We start from the raw sequence: 11,446 nt of genomic DNA, 5'->3' as shown, positions 1-11,446 counted from the left end.
TATTTCATTGCTCCTGGGTAGAGATAGAAAACGAGCTAGTTAGTTGTTTTGGAGGAAACACCAAATGTGGAAGTACTTGGATGGTTTGGCCCAGCGTGGTGTGATGTCATCTGAATTTGGGAGTCTCGAGAGGAGAACCTTTAGTGGGCTCAGCTGCACATCCTTTGCCAGTTTGCAGCACAACAGGCTTGAGTAGGCAGACAAAAGCTAAAGTGGTTAGAAGAGGCTGCCTTCTCTCCAGGGACTCCAATAGTCTGGCTTCCTTCCTGATGACTAAAGAAAGCTAGACTGCAGTAATTAGCTTTTAGTTAATTAGAAAAGCATATTAAGTAGGGGTGGTGGGCATAAAGAGTGCTTATGAAGTCTTGGAGGTGACACCAGTCTTTTTCTTAAGACAATTAGCTAAAAAAAATGTGATTTGTAGCTTGTCCTCATTCTCCAAATACACTCATTTACCTCACTGACTGGAAACCTTGGCTTAAATGTGCAGAGCAACACATCCTTATTATTATTCTTTCTAATTAATTCTGCCGGCCACTTGCCAATACAGTACTTTCCATAAATTTTGACTCAAATAAACCAATCTCTTCCTTTAACTCAGAGTGTGAAGGTACTCTGTAAGTTGCAATTAAAGCATTAAGTTGGGACAATGGCACACCACCAAGGCAGTGAAAAACAAAAAACAATGAACAAATGAAAGTTCGACCCTAATCACCTATAATTCTACAATGTCTTTGTGATCTTTGTTCTCACTAGATTTTTCTTCTTTATTAACCATCCTGTTTACATTTTCAGGAACTGTAGATACAAACATAGTTGCTTTGTATCCAACTTGGAGAGAAATAATGTAAATATCTTGACATAATTGCAGAGGAAAATGGAAAAAAATCGCAGAGGAAAAGTTGAAAAACTCAAATTCCTGGCTGCTTTGCCTCTTAAGTTCTCTCGCTTCCCTCATATCGTCCCTGTCATTAATTTTTAAGTATTAAACATAGTCTCATGAATTAAAAATACATGCAGGGACATGTTCAGTACAAAATAATAATAATAAAACACCCTATTCCATTATTGTCTTCAAGTGGGCTTTCATAGGTCAGTCTTCATGTGTAATGTAAGTTCATTGGGTTTGGATGCCACTTCTTACATCCGTTAGATGCATGGATAAAGTACAAATGTCAAGTCTAGACACTCTAGGTTTTACTATTTCAGCAAATGTGTTGATGAAGCAAGTAACAAAGTTTACTTTTGTTAAAATATTTTGTTATTAAGTACTTTAAGGGTAATAAGATTATTGCCATTATCTTTCCCTTTCACTTTTAGAGATGCATACTAAAATACAGCAAAAGAAATTGCAAGACATCTCAGCACTCTTTAAAGTACTTTAACGTTAATAATGGCAGTATGATCAGGATCTATTTCCAGTGCATGAGCTAGCTTTCTAGATCCCACTACCCATGTTTGGACACCTTGCTCACCCTTGATGCAGTGGGGAGGGACTTGGTCTTGCCTCAGCTGAATGTACCAGGTTTTACTGTCCCCCATGGGAGGACTTACCCTTTTGGAAGAGGGCAAGGGTGTGGGTCAGGGGAGAAGGCAGTGTGAGGTGTGTGTGGGGGAACAGGAGGAGGGATGAGAGGGGGATCTGTGGTTGCTATGTAAAATGAACGAAAAAATTTTTAAAGAAAAAAGAAAACAGTCTTGTTTATATTATTGTAGTCAATTTTCTGCCACACACACACACACACACACACACACACACACACACACACATGTATTTGGCAAATATTTTTTCTTATTCCATGCACTGTTATTCCTCTGCTTTAATTTCTTAGCTGTACAGAAGTTTTAAAATTTCATGTAAATTTATGTTAATTTTTTGCAAATAAATCCTTTCAGAAAGCATTTACCTATATTTGTATCTTGAAATGCTTTCCTCGTATTTTTCTACAACAACTTCAAAACTTCAGGTCCAACATTTAGTCTTCAATACATTAATACTTAGGTACATCCTACAGTGACTTGAGAAAATCTGGGAATTGTTTAACAGTTAGAGTTCACTCAGCTTCACTGTGCCATCCTAAGTGAATCTTCAGTTTAGCAGTTTTTACCATCCAGCCTTGTGATTTATGTCTACTCTCTTAAGTAAGCTAACATGTAAATATTTTTAAATCAGAGAGAACAAGTTGTCTTAAAGCTGTTGGGACAGATTCTTAGGTGAAAGGAAAGAGGAATTAATGATTATTTGCTTAAGGAGATTAACCAGTACACACTAGCTATTTCATACTTCTTTGTGTTTCTAAGAATGGCAATTTATCTTGATTATATAATAAGTTTAGTTGGTCCATTTTTCTCTTTTTACTTTTCTTTTTGAAAAAGTTATTTGAGAAATTCATATAGTATATATTGATCATATACATCTCTTCCAGATCTACCCTGTTCCCACTCCCTGCCCACCTAATTTTGTATCCTCATTTTTTTCCTAATAAATGGAGTCCAACTTGAGCTGCTCATATACTCCTGGGTATGTGACCATCTACTGGATCATGAATGGTTGGCCTCTCAGGGGCCACATGCAATAACATTGGACTCTGCCCCTGCCAGCAGCAATCAATTGCCAACAGTCCATTTCTTTTCCTTTTTCTTGTTATTGAAAATAGTTTTTTTAAAATACACTATATTCTGATTATGTTTTCTCCCCCCTCCCCGCCCCCACAACCAACTCTTCCCAGATCCTTCCCACCTCCTCTCCCACCCAAATCCATACCTGTTTTTGCTGTCTTTCATTAGAAAACAAACAGGCATCTGAACAAAACAAAACAATAAAAGCCCATTTTTGAAGAGCATACAATGAAGGTAGCAAGAAGTGAGACCTGTAAAATTCCAGCTCTTTGCATCATCCCCAATTACTGTGTAATCTTTGATAACTGCTTATTTCTCCTCACCCTGACTTTGACCTCACCTTAAAGGTACTTAAAAAAAATTAAAATGATAGTAATGGGGGTTAAATGAAGAATAATCAGAGAAGCACATTTGAAACCCCAGGAGTGGTGGGACTGATGAGCATTTACCACAGCAAGGTCTGTGGTAATCAGGTGGTTCAAAGATATTCATCAGAGCTCACCTAAATACCCATTCTTTTTTCATTTATGCACTAGTTCCTCTTGTAAACAGACATCATGTTAAAATCACCATAATATGTTGCTAATTTAGTTCTTGGAGTTTTTGCTAAGAAAATATTTGCACATAAAATGAAAGACCCTGTTATTTAGAAATTAACACACATCTTTTATCCTGCCTCAAAGGCGAAATAAACCCTTTATTGTGTTTCCTCATTTTTTCTATGTCCTGTATGTTTTGGACCTGACAGCATTTCGTGTATCCTGTGTTGGTGTTTCTTTTTTTGGTTGAACTGACTATGCTTAGGAGTCAGAACTTTGAGCGTCAATCACAGTGCATGTTAAATCACTTATGGAACTGATTTGATTCCATAGTCCATGGGGTAGAAGTAAAAGCGTTTCTACCAAAGGCTCCACTACAACTGGTACATTCGCTTAAATACCAATTTTGACTTCATGACTAGAGGGTGAGGTTCCAAGTCAAAGCTCCTTTTCCTTTGTTCTTTTGTTATACTCACACATGTGCCCTGCCACCGAGGCTATGTGTCCACCATGCTGTCTCTCCCCTAAGGACACAGTACTTTGCAGCCCTCCTTCTGAGAAGGTTATTGCATTCACTGGTTGCATTTGGAAGAATTTTGATGACTTTTGGGGAGGGGGACATTTTTTTTTTTGTTGGTTACTACAGGAGGGATTTGAGTTTTAGGTTTTATTTTCATACCAGGGTTGAGTTGCTGAGCCGGAAATCCAATTAAAACTGGCACGTCTCTGTGGTTTCATTTGCTTTTCTTCCCGCCATGGGACAAGCTGGCACAAAAGTCTTGTTTTGAAACTCTGAAATTCAAGCTTTAGAAGATCAGCGCCAATAGTAAGTTGAAAAATGCTTGCTTTGAATTTCCATAGGATTGTGTGTGCCCAAAAAGAGAAGTTGAGTTAGAGTTTGTCTCAGGTACCAGTGCCATCTTCACAGAGGTTTGAAGAACATAGACATTGTCTCGTAAACTCTTTAAAGTTTACCTAATACAGGTTCTTCCTGCACCATGTGGTGCATCCTGTTTATGTGTGGGATACATTTGTAAAGGCCATCAGAAGAAAGGACAGGTGATTGTGCTTTAATGAAGGAAGAGGGGAGATTTGTGATGCAGAATTTGGTCAGTGTTGGACATTAGGAGAAGAATGAAGATTTTTTTGGATGCATTTGCTGTGTGTTATGAATAGAATTCTCAAAACTACACCTGTAAAAGTCAAACATTTCACTGTAAGAGTCAAATACTTGAATTACCTTTAAATCTCTACTTAAGGAAAGGTTGGATTGTATAACGGAAGACACAACCATGTCTTCTATGGATGAAACTGACATCAGTTTGAACTTATCCTTCCTTCGTATGAGCAGCACAGTATCCAAGTTTCATATATAGAAAGCTTTAAATATTCATTAGGTTTTTCTTTAATATTAGATTTTGAATGGGAAATATCTCTAATTCCTGTAGATGTCACAGGAGATTAAATTATCTCTATTACTTTTCTTCTAATATTAGATTTTGTAATTGTAAATATTTCCAACTTCAGGCAACATGGTATGTTGTTGATCAATATAGAATTTTGAACATTTCATGCACATGGTAATGGCAGTTCAGTGGGCTAGTCATACAGAAATGAAGAAAGGCACATGAGATTTGTAGATGTCAGATTTGTGGTACCCTAGCTCCAATTTTTCCTTAGTCTATTTTTAAAACATTTAAATAGCACCATAGACTGTGAAAATCAGAGCCAAGAAGTAAAATACAAGGAATGCTAATGTGTATGTGTAGAAATGAAATTTTCTATATTTCCCAAAATGCCTTGGTCAGGTTCAGCAGGAAGAGAAAGCAGTTAATGCACTTTCAAAGATGATTTCCCCAATAAATCATCTCTGGGTACTATGGTTAAATCCAGGTATGAGTTAGAGAGGTAGTAGATTGATGTTGGATTAATGGGATCCTGTACAGAGTAGATCTAGTCCATAGAAGCCCAGATGTTGCAACTTAGAGTGTGATAAAGACCCATTTCACTTTTATTTAAAGAATAAAACTCTCAATTTATTCATTACACAGTAAAGCAAAATAAAGCTTTTCATGAAAGGTGGTCTGGTCTGAAATGTAAGAAGTCCAGTGACCTTCATCCCACCAACCACTAATTATTATCTCTTAGGGCATATTGAAGAAACACAGGCCAACAAGGACAAGTATGGAAGTGTAAGAATTGGATGAATTATACTAACATGATTTAACAATGAGTGACACCAGCAAAATCTCTCAAATTAGGGAAGATGAGGGAAACATGCCTCAGCACACCAGGTCCAACGAACAGGCTGTTTGTAATCACACATCTGAACCTAATTTCATTAAATCCCCCCTGATTATTCAAGTCTGACTCAGTGTACATTCTAATTCTACTTCTCTGTAAAACAGAGAACTGTTCACTCCAGCCTGGCTGTTTGGTTAGTAGGTTTTGGAAGAAAGGAGCTTAACCATGAATTGGAGAATGTTATTGTTTTATTTGGGAAAAAGTTAAAGACATCACTTTAAGTATGATTAAAATATGCTTTTAATCAATACGTTATAAAAACTACAATGTTTAAAAAGTGGAATGAAAGAAGAAAGTTTCTGTTTTCTTAGGCTTCGGGGTAGGCTTGCTTTCCACATCAGTCCTCGGAGAGGAAGTGGGAAAGGAGTGGAAGTCACATTAATCACGGCTGGAACGAGAGGCCCTGGCTAGACCCAGTTTTAGTTCTTTGCTTCATAGATAGTATCATGGCCAAACTAGGTACTTTTAGGTGAATTTGGACTTTAATGAATTTTAGAATCGAAAGGTTTCTGAGAAGTATTAAGGGCTGAAAATAAAACCATGTTATTAAACTGAAGGAACAAAAACCATTGAATCCTAATTTCCAAGAATAAAAAAAAACCCCAAAACTTCAAGAGTAAGATGGACCTGTACCCCTATTTCCAGAAAGATCTGTGCTTTGACTCTCACCTGCAGGTGGATACACACACACACACACACACACACACACACACACACACACATCCAAGCCTAAAACATATTTCGCGGAGACAATTCTGTTTTGCTTTTAATGAAAAAGAATACTACCACAGAGTTTTCCCTTTTAGGCCCACATCTTTCTGACTTCAGCAGAGTTCACAGACATCTCCCATCCATTCTATGTCACACTGAGTCCAAATACAAGAACATAGGCTTTCTGGGCATGATATAGAAGAGATGATGAAATTGAACTGAGAAACCTCATTGGTCAGGTTTTCACTCTATCTCTTAAGCAACATATTTTCCTTGAAGAAGCATGAGAGACGTAGGGGGAAAAAAACACGCATTGATTAATTTCTGCCATCATGCCTTCAGAACTGGAGGAAGACGGAAGAAGTGATTCTGTGACAAAAACAAGACAAAACAAAACAAAACAGAGGCTTGATTATCCATGGGTTCTATTTGAAAGGAGGATGGTTTTAGTAGTTCTGTTCTTGAAGAGTGATTTCATCTCAGGGCATCATTATACACCATTATGTCTCTGGCATCCTTGAAGAAACAATGGGGTTGGATTCAAGGATGTCTCCCCTATTACCCGTACACCACATACAGTCAAAGATAACCATGAATATATACTGACAAAAAACCCATAAACATACCCCAAAATCATAAACACAAAACATTATAAGGTTGCTTGTTTGTTAACTCAACTGCATGATTCTCAAGCGTGAAGGCTGCAGGTGACAACCTCCTATTGCAACGACAAAGGACTGGACATAGAAGGTTGGGTCTTGCCCTAACTTTGTACCTTTTCAAGATGTTTCCATTCTAATTAATTCAAGTATCTTCTTTAAAACAAACAAATAGCCAGGAGTGTCATCCTGGAGCTGCAGAGGTGACTCAGCAGTTAAGAGCAAGTGTTGCTCTTCCACAAGATGACAGTTTGGTTCTCAGTATCCACATCAAAAAGGCTCCCAGCCACCTATAACTCCAGCTCCAGGGGATCTGACATCTCTGACCTTGTGGGCATGGGGACTCACATACACATACACACACACACACACACACAATTAAAATGAATCTAAAATAATTTTTAAAAGTCATCTCAAGTTGCAACTTAAAGCCACGGGTTTTGGATATTCATTTTGTTGTTGTTAGCAGGTCTTCCAGTAGAAAAATTATTCTTTTTCCTCTAGTCTGAGTACTTTAGGGTAAATTTTAGGAGCTTTAAATCCCTTCTTACTTGAAAATAAGACCAAACTTTTTAGGGGAGCAAGTTCTAAATATACATCAAATATAACCAGAAGTATATAGCAGAATATGGTGCCCACTATAGTCATGAGTTTCACATTCCTATGGATTGGGGAGATTGTTTTTTTGCTAAATATTTCCAACATGTCACAGCTTTTAATTGAACCCCAAAGGCTTCTTTTGGCACCTCATTTCTTCCCTCACTAAATCTGGGAAGTAGTGAAGGAAAGCCCCTGAAGTTGACAGGAACAGTGGGCTGGTAGGATCCTTTATTTCAAGTTACCTCAGATTTTTCTCTAATAATTTTGCTTAGGCAAAAGGAGACTATCTCCTGCTGTGTGACAGATGCACAGTCAAGGTTTTCCAAGATAGATGTTGCAGTGTGTAAGATTTAAAATAAACCCCACAAAGGCTGCCAGGGAATGTGGTTTTGGGAATAGGCTTGTACGTTCACATCCTGCTTTTTCTATTTGAATCACTTCCCTCTAGAGTGTGAAAGGGATTGGCTGATGTAAGGAAGCGAAATAGTGATGGCTAGCATAGGTCCTCTTGAAATAAACTTGTAGTTCTCAAATGTTGCAAATAAACTGTTGAAAGTCCCTTAAAGGTAAAGCAATGCCACAGTTTTAAGCCTTTGTCTCATGAGGACAGATGTGGCTGTTAAAAACAGTAAGCAGTTTGCAGGAAAATGGGCAAGCTCTGCTTGTGTATTGCTTATAAACATGGGTAGAGCACTGAAGAGTTCAAGTTACATTACTGGCTAATATCAAACATATCCTAGGATATCATAAAGAATAAAGTAATCTCTTAACTTTTTACTGGCATATGCAATGTATGATATCTGTTTTACCGAGTTAAAGTCTCCTGGACAGACATAACCACTTATTGGCTTCTGTGATGAGAGAGGCTAAGGAGCCTTACTCAACACAGAGACCGGAAAAGACAGGGATACAGGTGGAAGACAGGCCTGGGAGCCACAGGCCCAGCAGTGTAGATTCCGGTATGAGTCTACAGGCTTAAGAATCAGAAATGCCAACAAATGCAGAGGATAGGCATCCTAGTTCTTGTACTCAGGAGGAAAGTCAGTGAATCCCTCCTTTTCCCCTGTGTACTCTGTTCATATTGCATGGTGCCCTGAGTGGGGGCTATCTGATGTAGTCCATCTATTGATTCTAATGCTTATTTTCCCCAGAAATGCTCTCACAGAGGCTCAGAAGTAACATTCAATTAGATATCAACATCCATGATCCAGTTACAATGCTGTATAAAATGAACTAGCACTCTGCCTAATAATCATTAGGAATATTATCCCTATCAAATGATAAAGTGTCAACCAAACTGAAAGACAGAATCAGCACTTTCTGGGTTTTCTAGTGTAATTAACTTGGTCTGCATTCTCTTGATGACATTACTATGGCCACATGACCCACTTATGTGGCAAGAATTTTAGCATGTGCGGCCTGTGGGCACATACTTGCAACTTGTATTCTTTGGGTATTGGATTTATGAGACTTAGCACTTACATGCAATCATGTGGAAGTATTCCTTTTCCCTCTAGAGTGCACATAGCTCGATTTCCTAATTGACAGCCACAAATGGAAGTGAAATTAGACATCCCCTGTGTCTCTACAGGTTTTCTATCACATGGAGCTCTCATTATCTCTGAATCAAAGACTATCCCTTGAAGCTGGACAGCTGTCTTGACTAGCACTTGCTAGATCAGTGGACAGCTCTTGCTGTGAGTTCCCAGAGGGAGAAGGATACAGGGATCTTTGATTTGAAAAGCTGGGGAAATAGAAAATACCCACTCCAAAGGCTTCCAATGTTGAAAAGAAGAGAAAACTTTATGCAGACCCCAGGTCACCTTCCTGTTTAGGCTGGACTTACACACAGAGCTGATGTTTCCAGTCACCTGGCTAGAACATGTTCACTCTAATCAAATGAAATCATATACAGGTGAGGAGATCCCTTTCAAGTGCTGGTCCATGGCAGTGAGTGGCAATGGCAGGCAAAAGCAGTAACCTTGTAGTGTTACAGGCTCAGTTCTAGTGCAGGCCTCCAGTATGAGGACCTTGGTAGGCTCTGAGACCCTTGTTTCTAAACACTTGACAGCTCTCTGCAAATCTGTTGGCAAGCAGGGCTTGCAGATGGTCTTCTCTCGATCCTTGCATTTTTTTTTTATTCCATCAAATGTCTTCATCCTTGGCTCTCTGCCCTCTCTTGCTGTCTCTCCAAGTCTGCCACATTCTTCTTCCTGCTCTTGCTGCTCTGCAGCTGTTTAGCTGCTGCTTCAGCTGGTGAGCAGCTAGCTGCCTTGCTTGACTGGAGCGCTCTGCTCTGCTGTTCCTGCTTTGGCTGACCCACTGCTCTGCCACCATCGCCGACACCACTCTGCCTCTGCTGCCTCTCCTTTCTCTGAGTTGTGCTTCTGGCTTAGCCCTCACCGTTGAAAGCAGCCAAGTAAAGGCCACTCAAGATCGGTCCCCCAACCCTATTGGGACTAATATGCAGTAATACCAGGGAAGGTAGCAAAGGAAATTATATCCCATCTAACTCATAATGTAAGCCCTATCAGGTGGCGTCGATAGCTTGAGAAGGGGTATTTGGACTTATCACGGCCATTTAAGTGGATTACAACCTTATCTTTTTATCACCAGTATCAATCATGAAGGCTTTGTTTAGATCAACTGCGGCTTCACCTGTTTGGCAGTAACAACACCATCTCTACCCCAGCCACCAGGGCAGGATTCCTTCTTTGGCTAAAGCGGAAGTGGTTTCAGGGTGACCTAGAACAAAGCTACTTACAGGGTTGCAACAGTGTGGGGTCAGATAACCGAGTAGGGAGGTTATATAAATTCTGGCAACAGGAAAAGGTTTCTGAACAGGCAGGCCCACAGATTTATTTAATGTAGTGAAACTTCACTGCCGCCCTGTGATATGAAGTCACAACATGCCCACACGGTTGGGCATGCCCTGCGGACCTAGACACTCCCGCCTAGTTATTTCCAGTTCAAAATAGCCATTTCCAGGTCAAAACATCTCACGTGACTAAGACCCCCTGGCTTTGCATGCTTGCGTAAAGCACGCACAGCCATGTAATCTATGCGCATGGGTGGAGTAGCCACATGCGTTCCTGTACGCATGCGGGGCCATTTTGCACAGGTCTCTTCTCTTCTCCCCTTCTTCTCTTGACCACGTGTGTTTCCCACAGGCCTGTCATGTCTCTTTTCCTATGCGATCTCAATAAACAACTCTTCTGTGGATTTGTCGTGTTTCGGGACGTTTCCTCACAGGGTAAGAGCGTCAAATAACTAACACCTTGGATCTGAACATACACCCTGTACCACCTGCTCAATGCCTGCCTTCACACAGTAGTTAGTGAATTCTGGCCGGAACACTTCAGCTCAGATTCGAGACTACTGGGTGCCCCGAGCAGCAGTGTTTTTAGACTATTTACAAAGTTCGTGTTCTTAAAGAAGCACGATGGTTTAGTCATGGAAAACGGAGGCTTTTTATGTTTTTCTGCCATCATTCTCAACATGTAAACAATAAATTAGTGTATCTCTGGATTGCATAGTGGTAGACCAACAAGCTCATCCATCCCATAAGCATGCAAATTTACTTTCATCTTTAAGAAAGGGCAAGATTATACATACCAAATAATTGCTTTAAAATAAATCTCTCTCTCTCTCTGCTTTACTACCAGGAAAGGTCTGATTTGTATACTTATCTTATACACCTGTGTACCTGGGGTCGCATAAAATTTCTTAGCTGGGAAGTGAGCACACGTGGAAAAGATTTAGGAGGCCCTCCTCTGGTGTTCTTCGCAGCGTGTGAAAATGAAAACTGGTGTACACTGTTGTTACACAGTCCGGACTGCGACTGGGCTTTCAGGAGCTGCGGCAGTCAGCTGTGATGAGCATGTAGTTATGCCAAGTGTCAATCGCCTGCTCAAGACAGCCACTGCCCCAGAGCATCTTGGGATCCAGCTGTGGGTGCTGCTTAGCTCGATACAAATTTCTGTTTTGTTTTGATTTTTGGTTTTTCGAGACAGG

Source organism: Onychomys torridus, chromosome 12 (genome assembly GCF_903995425.1).
Source record: "Onychomys torridus chromosome 12, mOncTor1.1, whole genome shotgun sequence".
NCBI lineage: Eukaryota > Metazoa > Chordata > Mammalia > Rodentia > Cricetidae > Onychomys > Onychomys torridus.
Note: the sequence above shows the minus strand (reverse complement) of the source record.